At 38.5% G+C, this 12920-nt stretch overlaps 1 protein-coding gene across 6 annotated transcripts in view; it reads right to left on the bottom strand.

Annotated features, from left to right (window-relative positions):
• The window catches only part of DLGAP1 (DLG associated protein 1), a 435006-nt gene that overhangs the window by 285922 nt on the left and 136164 nt on the right, over positions 1 to 12920 (bottom strand). For 3 of the 6 annotated variants that reach the window (XM_020794518.3, XM_072998818.2, XM_078391585.1), the window contains exon 3: positions 4554 to 4635. The gene's annotated coding sequence lies outside the window, so the exon portion shown is untranslated. The remainder of the gene's footprint in view (positions 1 to 4553; positions 4636 to 12920) is intronic. The other 3 variants (XM_078391586.1, XM_072998819.2, XM_078391587.1) reach the window with 1 other exon arrangement.

The raw sequence follows: 12920 nt of genomic DNA, 5'->3' as shown, positions 1-12920 counted from the left end.
CACATAGATTCATTTCTGCATTTATAGACCTCAGCTAGGTCTTTAAACCCACCCACCCCGATCACAGACATTTAGACAGATGTGTGTTTCCATAGAGTTAATGCAATTTTGATTATAGTGGTTCAACAAACATGACTTCAGAGTTAAGGCAATTTCCAGTAAAGTAACAAAATTAAGGGCCTTTTATTTGTTAAAACTAGATGTCCATTTCCTCTCAATTTCTCCTGACTTGGTCCTTCCTAAATCTCACAATTCAATACAGTTTAGTAGCTTCAAGGATCTGCTATGCATTCACAAAAATTAGGAGTGTATCTGTGCAGGTCATTAACCATTGGAAGATTGTAGGTCCCAGAAAGAACTCGTCTCTACCATCCTTCTGGCTGGTGGACATCTGTGCATATAGTATATGTCTGATTTAGGGGCTATTGTGTTTTTCCTTGCTGCTTTCCAGCTGCCAGAAAGCAGCTGCCTTTCAAGTGCACTAGAAAATGGAGTGAACCGTATAATGTCTCCTCTTCCAGAAACATTCATTCAGTTACTCCAGAGTTAATGACCATATAACCCCAGCCTGTTCAATGGCAATTAGCCATAGAAGGATGGCTTAGTACAGTATGAACAAGTTGCATACCAAAGTGTTGTCTACTCATGTATACTTACTATGAGTAGAAATGATATAGTGCTATATCCCTGTCTTACACGTTCTCCCTCTTACATGAGGAGCGTGACACGTCTTAAGAGGGAGGACTCTTATCTGGGAGTTGGCCCTGGGGGTCAAGATCATGATTTTCTATATGTGAGAGGGTGACAAAACTGAAAAACAGTAGGGTGCAGCTAGAGCACTCCTCTTTACATATGGACAGTATACATTAAGAGATAACGCCTGAACCATAGTCGAACCATACTCCCACACAGTATCTTGTCTGTTGCAATCTCTATATTGGCAGCTTTTGACACACTTCATAAGAGTATACACACAAGAACATATACAAGCATGCACACACACATACACAACCTCACTAGTTAAAAACATTCATGTTGACTTTACTGCAATACTAGAGTCTGAAGGTATTTGCCAAACCATAATTGCCTACAAATCTCATTAAGTTAGAGAATTAAGAATCAAAATGAGTTCTTATAAAGACTTCCTCAAGGAATACCTACAAGGACTAAACTGTGTTGGGATGGCAGGGGCTTCATGGGCATGCAGGTGGAAATGGGTGTGACAACTCCAGTGCTCGCAGGAAGCAGGCGATGCATGACAACCTGAACAAAGTTTACTCTTATGAACAATCAAGCCATACTTTTTCTAAGGATGGTTCCAGGATGGCTTCTGAAAGATGGACAAGATTTAATGAAAATGTAATTTTGAGGGAGAGCTGGGATTTCCTTTATTCTTCTTTCTAACTGAATAAATTAAAAATAGTAACATTTAATTCAGCTGAGAAATGCATTGTCTGGGTATGAGTGATAAGGTAAGTCAGGGAAGTACGAGAACTTGACTTATTGGCTATCAGCAGTGTACTGGTATATTCTTCAACTACTCCTATGTGTTGCAGCAGCAGCAGCAGCTAAACAAATCATAATAGTTTGCTCCGTGGTTTGTTTAATGTGTTATCCCAACATGGGTGCTCTTCTGTTTTGGTTTGTTTCTTTTCCGAAAAACCAGAGAGGGAATTTACAGTTGGTTTCTCTGAATTGTTGGGAAGGAAACAAATCATGAAAGGGGAAACAACTATGTTTGGCCAACACAATTTCTCTCCCCCGCCCTGAGTGGGAGATCAGCCAAGAGGACAAGGCAGAGAAGCCCGAGCTGCTCCTGGGATGAGAAAATCAGTTGAGGAGGTGAGAAAAACAAGCAAGCTGGGTCCAGTGAGTGGCTGTTTGTGTTAGAGGAGGTAGCGGAGGGGAGAGCAAAAGCACCTGTACTACTGCCTTTACAAGCTGGGACAAACCAGGACAAATCAGTTCATGCCCATCTCTAATATTTATATAAGAGTTGGAAAAGTTTCAACATTCTGTCTTCTTTATACAATACTAAAGACATCTGTTTCTGGATAGAATGACTATACAAAAAAAAAAGAGTTATTTTTAATGGATTACTCAATAGCTTGATTCCTCTTTCTGGTGATCTTTTTGATGGCAGCCTGTGTTGTTCTCATCTTCTACCATAAAACCTATCATGATTTTAAATATTCATGTTTCCAATGTGGAGATGTGGGTTATGATGAAAGGACAAAACTGAAAACTTGTCAACACCTTTTTTCATTTAGGCATTATGACTTGCACTTAATTTAATAATATCAGTACACTAGCTCAAATCAATTCAATACTTCTAATATTAATACCAATATTAGTAATAATTCTAGCATCTCTCCTTACTGAATTGCTGATACTGTTACTATTCCAAAATTATGAACTCTACAGCAATTTCAAACATAGATTAGAGGTAATACAGTGGTGCCTCGCTTAACAAGCGCACCATATAATGACGAAATCGCATAGCGATCTCTTTTTTGAGATTGCTAATGCGATCGCTTACTGATGGCCTCTATGGCCAAAACTCGCATTGCGAAGATCGGTAAGCGTTTTGCTTACCGATCTTTGCATTGCGACGCTGGGAAATCAGCTGTTCGGCGGCTCCAAAATGGCCGCTGGATGACCCAAAATGGCCGCTGCAACCATTTTCGCGCCCTGCCCTCGCTTACCGAGGGGGCGAAAATGGTGGCGCTATGAGGAAACTTCGCTTAACGGTGAGTATAGAAGACATTGGAATGCATTAAACTAAGTATAATGCGTTCCAATGGCATTTTGCGTCCCATTTAGCGATGTTTCCTCATAGCGAGGGTTAATCCGGAACGGATTAACCTCGCTATGCGCGGCACCACTGTACTAGTATTATTCTCCATATTGGGCTTCCTGCAGTACTGGATAGTATTGAATACTGTGCTTTCATATAATTCTTAACCACATTTAATTGAAAAGAGAAAAAAATTAAGGATGCAGTATTTCTCAACTAAATATGGTCATTTACTAATTTATAGAATAAAGCAAAAGACTTTTAGAAATGCAAACAGACAAAAACAACACATATCAAAGAGCAGTACTAAAAAGCAACATTCCCCAACAATGCATCAGATAAACAGCAAGCAACCAGCCTAAATAAAACATAATTGCATTTTATTGTTCATTGAAAGCTCAAGGCAATAAAAAAGATTTAACCTTGCACCTCCTCTGTACTTTATGTGTTCATGACATGTTGAGAAACATTTAACAAAGAGTGGCACGCAGAAATTTACAGCTGCCATACTCAGCTGCTGCTATAAATGGCCTCCCCACAATGAAATTATCTTTCTTTGGCACATAACACTTAGAATCATTTGCTGTGTGGCTCTCAACCCACATATGGAGAGAACACACCATGGCTATTGCAAATTATGTGGAAAGTCACAACATGGCAGCCAAGCAGCATGTACAAATAGTCCAAAATATTATTTATATAAGAGTTGGAAACTTTTCAATGGTATACCCATGGAAAAACTGAGAATTTCTCCTCCCTAGAGAGCTGCAGCAGTAATGTTCATACTGTGTTCAATACTAATCAAAATTACTTATTACTGATCGCTCAGGTTTTCATCTCTGCACTTTAAATTACAGTATTTATAATCCATGCCAGCAAGCCTGGAGATAGGAGGATACCTCTGCAATCAATTAAGAAGATATACTGAACCTCGTTAGTCAGTGAGATAAAATGATTAGAATTAAGAATGCTCCTGGGATTATCAAACAGTACTTTTGATAAATGCAGCTCATTGTCTATGGAAGAAAATCCCTATGGTGAAATAAAGCATGACACACATCTAAAGCTGATGTTTTTATTGGCTGAAGGGAGAACATAAGGCATGTAAAATTAAATGTCCTTACATCTTTAGGGATGTAATTGTGTAGTTGCACTAAAACCAAGTTCAATTAATTATGCTGTATGAACCTATGAACTGCTGTGCTTGCAAGTTAGTGCTTAGGATCTACAGTAGTACAATTCCACCATGTCACTGCATCATTATCCTCAGTAACACTGACTTATCATCAGAAACAGCATCATTTCAGAGAACGAGAGAAAAACAGAACATTGATCACAGTTAAGATCCACCATGATGTGAATAATAATGAGAAAATATCAAATGCCAGATGCAGAGAGATAAATATAGCCTTTAGACTACTTGTCATTACATTATAAATGTGCCTACTGCAATGTCTGAGAAAAGCATGAAACCAGACCACACTGGTGGAAAATGAAAATCAATTGCTCAAGGTTTATAATTTGCAAGTTATAATCCAGCCAGGTGCCTGGTCCTTATGTTCTCAATGGAAACATGTTTACAAGCCATCTTCAGAAACTTTAAAGCAGAGATGTAATACATTGGTGTATTTACTGATTTTTACTCTGTTGTTCCACCAAGAAATGGCACTCATGGCAGCTGTCTGTGAAAGGATCATTATATTTTTGAACAAATCTTTACAGTGATGTAAACAAGATAAATGCATACATGCCATACCTCCTGTAGTCAGTTTTCCATTTCCACTTCTTAGGAGGTTAAGATACAGAAGATCACTTGTGATATTTGATTCTCGGCTGTTCTGAAATGCAATCATATGTAACAATTAAAAGTACTTGCCTATAACATAAACAACATATAACTAACTTTCATTCAGGCTTAAATGACAATAAGGAGTTGCTTTTATGACAATTCTTTTGTATGCTAACATATTTAGCAACTTTGCCAGTACTAGAGGGTCATTGTTTCATCAGTGTTGCATAAATATAATTGTCCTTAATCTTGCTATTATTCTTGGCAGAGATTAATCAACCTTCCCCTATACAAATTTCTCCTATCTCACACTGAGGTGCTAATAGCAGACAAAATAAACAAAATTATGTGGAATATGAGCTGCTGTCTAAAGTGGGCATGAGCCTATTCTCTTTAAGAGTTCTGAAAAAGACTGATCATTAGAGATGGGGACAAATATTAAAATGGATTGGCTTTTTCAACAAAAATAGCCGATTTGTTAAATATTCATCCCTTCATATTCATGGGTTCCAGAGACCTCCATGAATACGAAGAGACAAATATTTACCCATTTTTATTCATCCTTCATATTATCAAAAAAAAAACCACGAATCAACAAATAATGTTGTTATTCGTCACTTTATGGAGGCAACTTCATGCTTCGTGAGTCGTCAACTTTTGACGACTTATGAAGTGGGACGAGTCGCCAAAATGGTGAGTCATCCCCATCTCTACTGATTATTCAAGCAAGAATCTTGTGACACTTCCTCTATTTCTCATCTACTTGCCATTAATTGCTTTTGTTGTGTTATTTTACAACAGGACCCAAAGAGAGTTGATAGTACTTTTCATCACCTGTTTATGCTTTGGAGAGAGTTTTGTTGCAATCTGTCAATAGGAAACAAACACACACCTATCACACACAGAAACAAACAAGCCTTCCAATAGTTTTACTTTTAATCTTTCTTATTAAAAGTAACATTTTGTCACCTTTTTCCTCCCCTGCACTTCTTAGGAGATACTCATAACAAATCAGGACTCTTAGATGAAAACTGTTATCTAGTCTAAGTGTTTCTTGTTCCTTGAACAGAAATAGCAGTAACACTAGCAAAGCTGGACTTCTCTGGCTATCTTGTCACCTATGCACAAATTAGGTCAAAGGTATTAACGCCAGCAGAGGTGTATCAGGCGGGTAACTTAATCCTTTTATGGACATGAACATGCAACTTTGTATTAACTAGCCAACATCAGTTACCCACTGACCTCAAATACAAGATCCTTGATAGAGTCTCCTGAGTCTTTAAGTTTCCACTTTCTTAAAATTTAAGCTGTGTTATGTCAAAACACAGCTTAAATTTAACACCTTCGTGGGAAACCTTGGGAGAGATTTCTGGGCACCTTTTCCTAGAATTTGGAACTGTCTTCCAAGGAGATTAGGCTTGCCTCTTTCCTGCTGTCCTTCAACTAGCAGACAAAGACCTTTTGGTTGAGGTAGGCTTTGGGCAATTAATTGGCAGGAAAGAAAGGATGTTTAAGGGAGAGATACTGTATTTTTTTTTTTTAAATCTTAACTGGGCAGGTCAAATATCATTTGCCTTGTAGAACAAAAAGTAGCTAGTGGAAAGAGATTAGCAGAGGAAAATACAGAAGGGAAAAAGCTCTAAGCCATTCCTTCTCTCTCAATTCTCTGCTGAAATTAGCCATCTCTGAAGCAGATCTGCAGTGGTTTTCATTTAGCTCACCATGTAGCAATTCACATGTCTCCCATATATCATCTGCTATGACCCTTTGAAAGCATTTCTAAAACATTTATTATCCCCTCCTCTAACGTGAACAACATATTGTCTACCTGTCTGCCATGCACGACAGTCAGGGCCCTATTGGGGTTTTGCTCTGGAGGAAAAGAAATCAAGTAAATTGCAGCATTGAATTGCAACTAATTAAAAATATGCCACTCACAAACTGGCATGCAACCAAGCACATGACCAGACACATGATTGGTAACTTGTTAATTGGTTGCAATTTCTCCCCACAGCTTAAACAATTTCACTTATTTCGGAGTAACATTCCAATACGATTCTGATCAAAGTGCTAATCAAGTGGTCCAAGTATCCCAACATCTGCCCCCACTTCGTGTTCCAAAATTCCTATTTCAGAGTTTGGGTGTGCTGTAATGACTAGAACAAGGGACTAGGACTCAGGAGATGTGGGCTCAAATTCCTGCTTGGGCATGGAAACTCATTCAGGGATGGCACTGGTAAGACCACTTGTTAAATATCTCACATACCTTGAAAATCTTACAAGAGTTGCTATTAGTCAGATGAAACATGATGGCACACAGCACTGACACATATTAACATATTACTGCGAAGTCACATTACATATTCTTCTTTCTTAGCACATCTCATGCACAGCTCTTTACACCCACAAACTCTTTTGTACCAGACCCACATCTCTGTATTCAGTTGTTGCCTTCTATAATTACCATGACTAGAATAGCTGTAAAATGCAGTCAAGCCAATTACTGATTCTGCTGGCCATCTGAATTTGAACTCTGCTAGTCAGCATGACTCACAGAATAAACTCATGTCCTTCAATTTCATAATTTACTTGCATGCATCAAAATATCTGTAAAGTCAACAGCAGAGTATTACAGTTCATGTAATTATCAGGGTACTAGTTTTATACTTCCTTCATCCCTTCCGTACAGTACACACATATGCTTTTCAGATCATACAGGATATTAATGTTAACTTGGAAAGAAATAATTTTATAAAACCAATTAGATAAATTTTATGCTGTCAGAAAACAGACACAAAACAGCAATTGATATGGCTTAGGTTGATCACTTGTTAATAGAAGAAACTATATAAGAATGGTTTGTTAATAATCTTTCATGTGATGTCATTATTTTAATGAATTTACCATAGCAATTGGCTTCTTTGGGCTTGGAATAAGAATCTCCAATACATAAATCTTTATTTAAGCTTGTCAAGCAAGCACAAAACAAATAAAATAAAAATAAAGAAGACAAAAATGTGGCACCTTAAAGACTAACTGCTATGTTATAGCGTGAGCTTTCATGGAGAAGTCCAGTTCTTTAGGCATGAAAGAAAGGGACTGTATGGCAAATATTTCAGATACTCTCATGTATGAAGAAGTACACTAGCTTGTTTGACAAGTGTGAAAGTCCATCACAGGTTACAAGTCATGATGGAGATGTACAATCTCCAGGCTTAAAAGGAAGGTAGAATGCCAGGTGCAGGGGAGGGGTATCAGGAGACAGGTATCTAGTTGTCTTGTGTGTTCCCAGAGGCATCACACAAGAAACATGATGTTTGGGGATTCTGAGAACTGTAATCTATAAATATAACTTCTCCAAGTTTTGCTAGGAATGCACTTATCTCTGTGTGCAAATAGGATGATCTCTGAAACATCTATGTTTATTCTTTATGAGTAATATTACATAAAACTTTTTAATTTCCACTTAAAGGGAATACCATGGTATATATTTACATGCACTACTAAAACTAATTTCCTTTCTGAAAGAATTGATGAGTTTTGTCACCCTAACAAGCTGTTTATCTTCTTCAGAACTGCCAGTAACAGGTGGATAGACAGTTTTAGCATTTGGGAACATGATGTGAATGTCCTGGCATTCTCTTCCAAAAGAGAGAGAGAGAGAAGAGAAAAGAAAAGAAAAAGCATACATCATAGATTAAGATTTAGTCATATGTTTAGAGAATTTACTAAAATCATGAGAGGTGACTTGCTGGTCAAGATATTAGGCTGGATCCAGAATTAGATCTACTTAAAGTAGACCTACTAAAATCAATGCAAGTTAAGTGAATATTGTTATGTGTTGGTAAGTTGGAACCTGCTTATAGCTACCCTAATAGGGATTTCAAAGTAAAAGAGATATTTAAGAAACGATTTGCCATTTCCACTCCCCCAGTGAGTTACCATGGCTGAGCAAGGATTTTCAACCAGACTCCCCGAGTCCTCGTCCATCATTCTTTCTGCTACATCACACTGGGTCATTATGAAGTCCTAGACCAGCCCTTTAGCTTGAGTCCAGATAACAGTAATAGAAACTCAAGGATGTACTGTATTATAATTTTCAGTGTTCTGGAGGTATGGAGGATACATGTTGTCCTGTTCTTCATTGAGAACAGCAGGCATGGCTTCACTCCAGGGAGTCCCCACACCAGAGAGAAGACAAAGCAAAAGAGATAGGCACTGAAGTGCTTACTGAAATAGACAACCAGGATAAGGAAATCCAAAGTTGCATTCCAGTTCCACTCCAGACAGTACAACCAAGCAATATCTGCCACAATTGGCAAGGGACGTTCAAAGGTGCTGTTTAACAGTCTAGCAGAGAGGCACAGTTCATGAACCAGCAGCCAGTTCTAGGCACATAGGAAGCAGGAAGGCCAACAGACATGATGGTCTCCAGTAGTTTGCAGTCCCAGCTGAAGGCTTTGGAGCACCATTTGGCACTCAGCTGCAGATGTTTGGGCAGCAGTGGGAAGAACACAGCCACAAACATTGGCTCATGGGTCTCCCTGGTGGGGGGGGGAAGACAATCCTCCTGCAAAAAACAAAACAAAACTATTTTCTCTTAGTCCTTCCCTGCAGCTCAGTTCTTTGCCTCAAGGCCTCAAGCCAGGCTTGTGCTTTCAACATTCTCCATTTCCACAGACTGGGGAAGGATCTCATCTTCTTCTCTGACTTATCTTCCAAGACCCTGTCATTCACAGACTCAGGCTTCTGGCTCCACAAGAGTCTGGTGTCTGCAGGGCTGAGCAGTTTTTCTGTCCTATTTGGTACTGGAACGACAGATTTATCCTTCCTGGAGGACTTTTCTGAGAGTGACACGTCATGCTCGTCTGTTCCTCAGAAGACTACTCCCTTTTTAAAAAAAAACAAAATCATTATAAAGGCTATTCATGGCCTTTGGGTATGGGGGACAATTGTGCATCTCCCCCTCCCCATGCTGTTTGAGGTTTGGGTGGAGGATGAGGTGTTTTCCCGCCTAAAACAAAGGTAAAGGGAGGTCACTCCTGGTTGTGAAAAAAAGGGTTCCTTGAGCTAAACTGCTCAGTGGGAGACCCAAATATGGCACTATTCCCTATGGCAACTAGAATGTATAAAGTAAAAGTTTATGTAAAGAAAAATGAGGAAAGAAGGGCCATCATTGGGCTCTTGGGGCTACATGCAGTTCCCCATCTACAATTTCCCTACCTCATTCTAGAACATCAGGTTGCAATGTCGGTTCATAGAATTTTTTTTTTTAATCTCAAAATTTAAGGTTCAAATTGTATCACAGTTGTGAGCACCTTGGACAAGTTATTTTTTATTTCCTATTTGAAGAGCAGGACCTCTCTGAAGAAAAAAAAATGTGGCTTCAGCAGTTTAAAATGTTAATATGAATTTGAATTACTTTTTCATTAACTCCATCCAGTGATTAGGCTAAGGACCTGTTCAGGCATAGGTTGTAGCTGAAAATGAACTAGTATTGACTAAATGCTATATGAAGAGTGTTCATATTATCACCTCAGTTTACAATGGAACCATTCACATGTTCCTTTGAGAATCAAGCAGGCCTGACAAATCAACAAAAAATCAAGTAATGTACATACATACCAGTCCTAAAGCAATTACCTCAAACAAACCTTTAGAAATCTGTTATCAATATATCAAGGGAACATGGCTAAAATTATATATAAACTCCTAAAATTAACTTCAGAGTACATTAATTATGGCAGTTCCACAGTTTGACTGACAGTGAAATCGAAGGCATGTCAATCCAGAAGTAAGTATCACTGGATACACGCCATTTACTCCCTGGTAAGTGTGCACAGGATTGCAGCCTTAAGAGGATATGATTGCTTTTGCTAATGGGTTTTATGATAAAAATGCTTCCAGGTAAATGCCATAAAATATTAAGAGATTATGAACCTAAAAGCATTAAGATAGTTTTAACTGAAATTGTTGGTCCCATAATGAATTGAGGTCAGATTATTACTGAAGATCTATCCTTTCTCTGACTGCAAAACAAATAATAATCCAAACCAACCTTTAGAGTAAACTCAATGAAAATGTCATTTGCATTACAACATTTGCCATTTATCATATGACAAGCAAAGAACTTTATTTAGTCTTAAGGATAACAAAATGTTATTGTATAGTTAGTTAAGAGATGACTGGATAGCACCATGAGTTGGACACCGGGCTGTAGAGCTAGAAGTTGGGAGTTCAATTCCCCATTGTGCCTCCCAGGGAGAAGATCCAGCCTGTGTAGCTTTGGACAAGTGCACAGTCCCAGAGTGCCCCCAGAATAAGGAATGGTGAAACACTTCTGAATACTCCATATTTTAAAAACCCAGGAAAGGTTCAGCATGAGGTGGACTTATTAGCACATAATTATCATTAAACTAAGTAGGGTACTGAAACAACGACGTCTACGCTGGCTTGGGCACGTTGTGAGAATGGCTGATGGTCGGATTCCAAAGGATCTCCTGTATGGAGAATTAGTGCAGGGAAATCGCCCCAGAGGGAGACCACAGCTGCGATACAAGGATATCTGCAAGCAGGATCTGAAGGCCTTAGGAATAGACCTCAACAGATGGGAAACTCTGACATCTGATCGTTCAGCCTGGAGGCAGGCGGTACATCACGGCCTCTCCCAATTTGAAGAGACCCTTGTCCAGCAGGCCGAGGCAAAGAGGAAGTCACAAAGGAAGCAAAACCAGGGAGCTGGACAGGGGACAGATTGGATTTGTCTTCAGTGTGGAAGAGATTGTAACTCTCGAATTGGCCTCCTCAGCCACATTAGACGCTGTTCCAAGTCCTCCATACAGAGCGCATTACCATAGTCTTTCGAGACTGAAGGATGCCTACTACGTATGAAGTAGGGTAGATCTAGGCTTGCCCTTTCACAAGAGGGGGGATTTCTTCTTTCACAGAAGAGATTGAGAGGTGTCCAATGAAAGAAAGGTGAGGAGAGGTTTCCACAATAATTCACAGCAGCTCCTAGAGCTACCTTCTATGAGGGTGTGTCACTGTCAACGGATGATGCCCTCTTCACTTAATCTCCAAGTGAAGGGGCTAATGTTTTCCAGAGACTGGTTGGGGCAAAGTTAAGAAACACGTAAGTATGTAATTTTATACATGTGCAAAATTCTTATGGAGTAGAGACTTTTACATTTTATGCAGAACAGAAATATGCACTCATGCACAAGCATCCTTATAGTAAGAGGCATAGAATCTCCTTCAAACAGTTTCATTTCTATTGATCATTCACACAATTGTTGGCCCATGGTTCTTATGTTAAATTACCAAATTATAACAAAAGCAAGAAGGAACAGGACAGGTGCAGAATGTCTGAGAAGTATGCAAAATGGAATGAAAACTCATCAGTGTATGAACAGGAGCTGTCACAATGTTTCTTCTCAATTTTCCATTTTCAGGACCAAGAATTTTCCTTTAATTCTTTAAGCCCATTTATAACATTTATAACTCCTATAATACAACATCTTTAAAATTTAATTGAAACAGCCAACAACTGTTGTAATTCATTAGTTATAAATATTTATTTCTCTGTCATGTCAATATTGCATTAATTTTGTCACTCTCCACAGATGTGTTATGCACATACAAAGATCAGTCTTTGTATCAGTTATAAGTCTGTTTTATATTCCAAAAGCAAGAGAATGAGGCTATGATTATGACTATGTATAGTAAAATTCTATAAACTGCCATTCTAGAAATGGTAGCAACTGTCATAAGATCTGAATCAATAGTCAGAATCCTCTTGAAACACAAAGCAGAATAGTGATTGCACAAGTGGTTTAGTCTCTACACTGGGTTGTCTTTTGTGCAATTGGTTGCATATTGATTGTAAATTAGGATACACAACAGATAATTCAAAGAACAGTCTCCTGGAACTACTTGTCCGGTTGCCCTTACCCACACAAAAATTCTCAGGAGGAGAATTTCTCAGGAAATGAAAGTCTCAACAAAAACAACAAAAACAACAATATTAAATACAATGAAATTGTTGGAATGTTGCATGTATTATATGTTATAAAGAGTCTTGGAGCATACATTGCTGAGGATCAGGAAGGTACAGAAGTGCAATTCTTAACACAAACAAATTCTTAATATGAGGTGCATGTCAAAGAGAAATAGTATGCCATTAATATGGCATTATCTAGAAAAAAGAATCTTTGTAATAGTCAGTAGAAAAAGGGCATTTTAGAGGCAAACTAACTTACAAATCCTCAATGTACATCCAGACCAATCTGGTCACTGAGATCTTCTGATTGGGGTGAATTATAATGGAATAAAGAC

The sequence above is a fragment of the Pogona vitticeps genome, chromosome 4 (assembly GCF_051106095.1).
Source record: "Pogona vitticeps strain Pit_001003342236 chromosome 4, PviZW2.1, whole genome shotgun sequence".
Taxonomy (NCBI): Eukaryota; Metazoa; Chordata; class Lepidosauria; order Squamata; family Agamidae; genus Pogona; species Pogona vitticeps.
The sequence above is the reverse complement of the archived record's forward strand: the minus strand, read 5'-3'. Positions and strand labels throughout refer to the sequence as shown.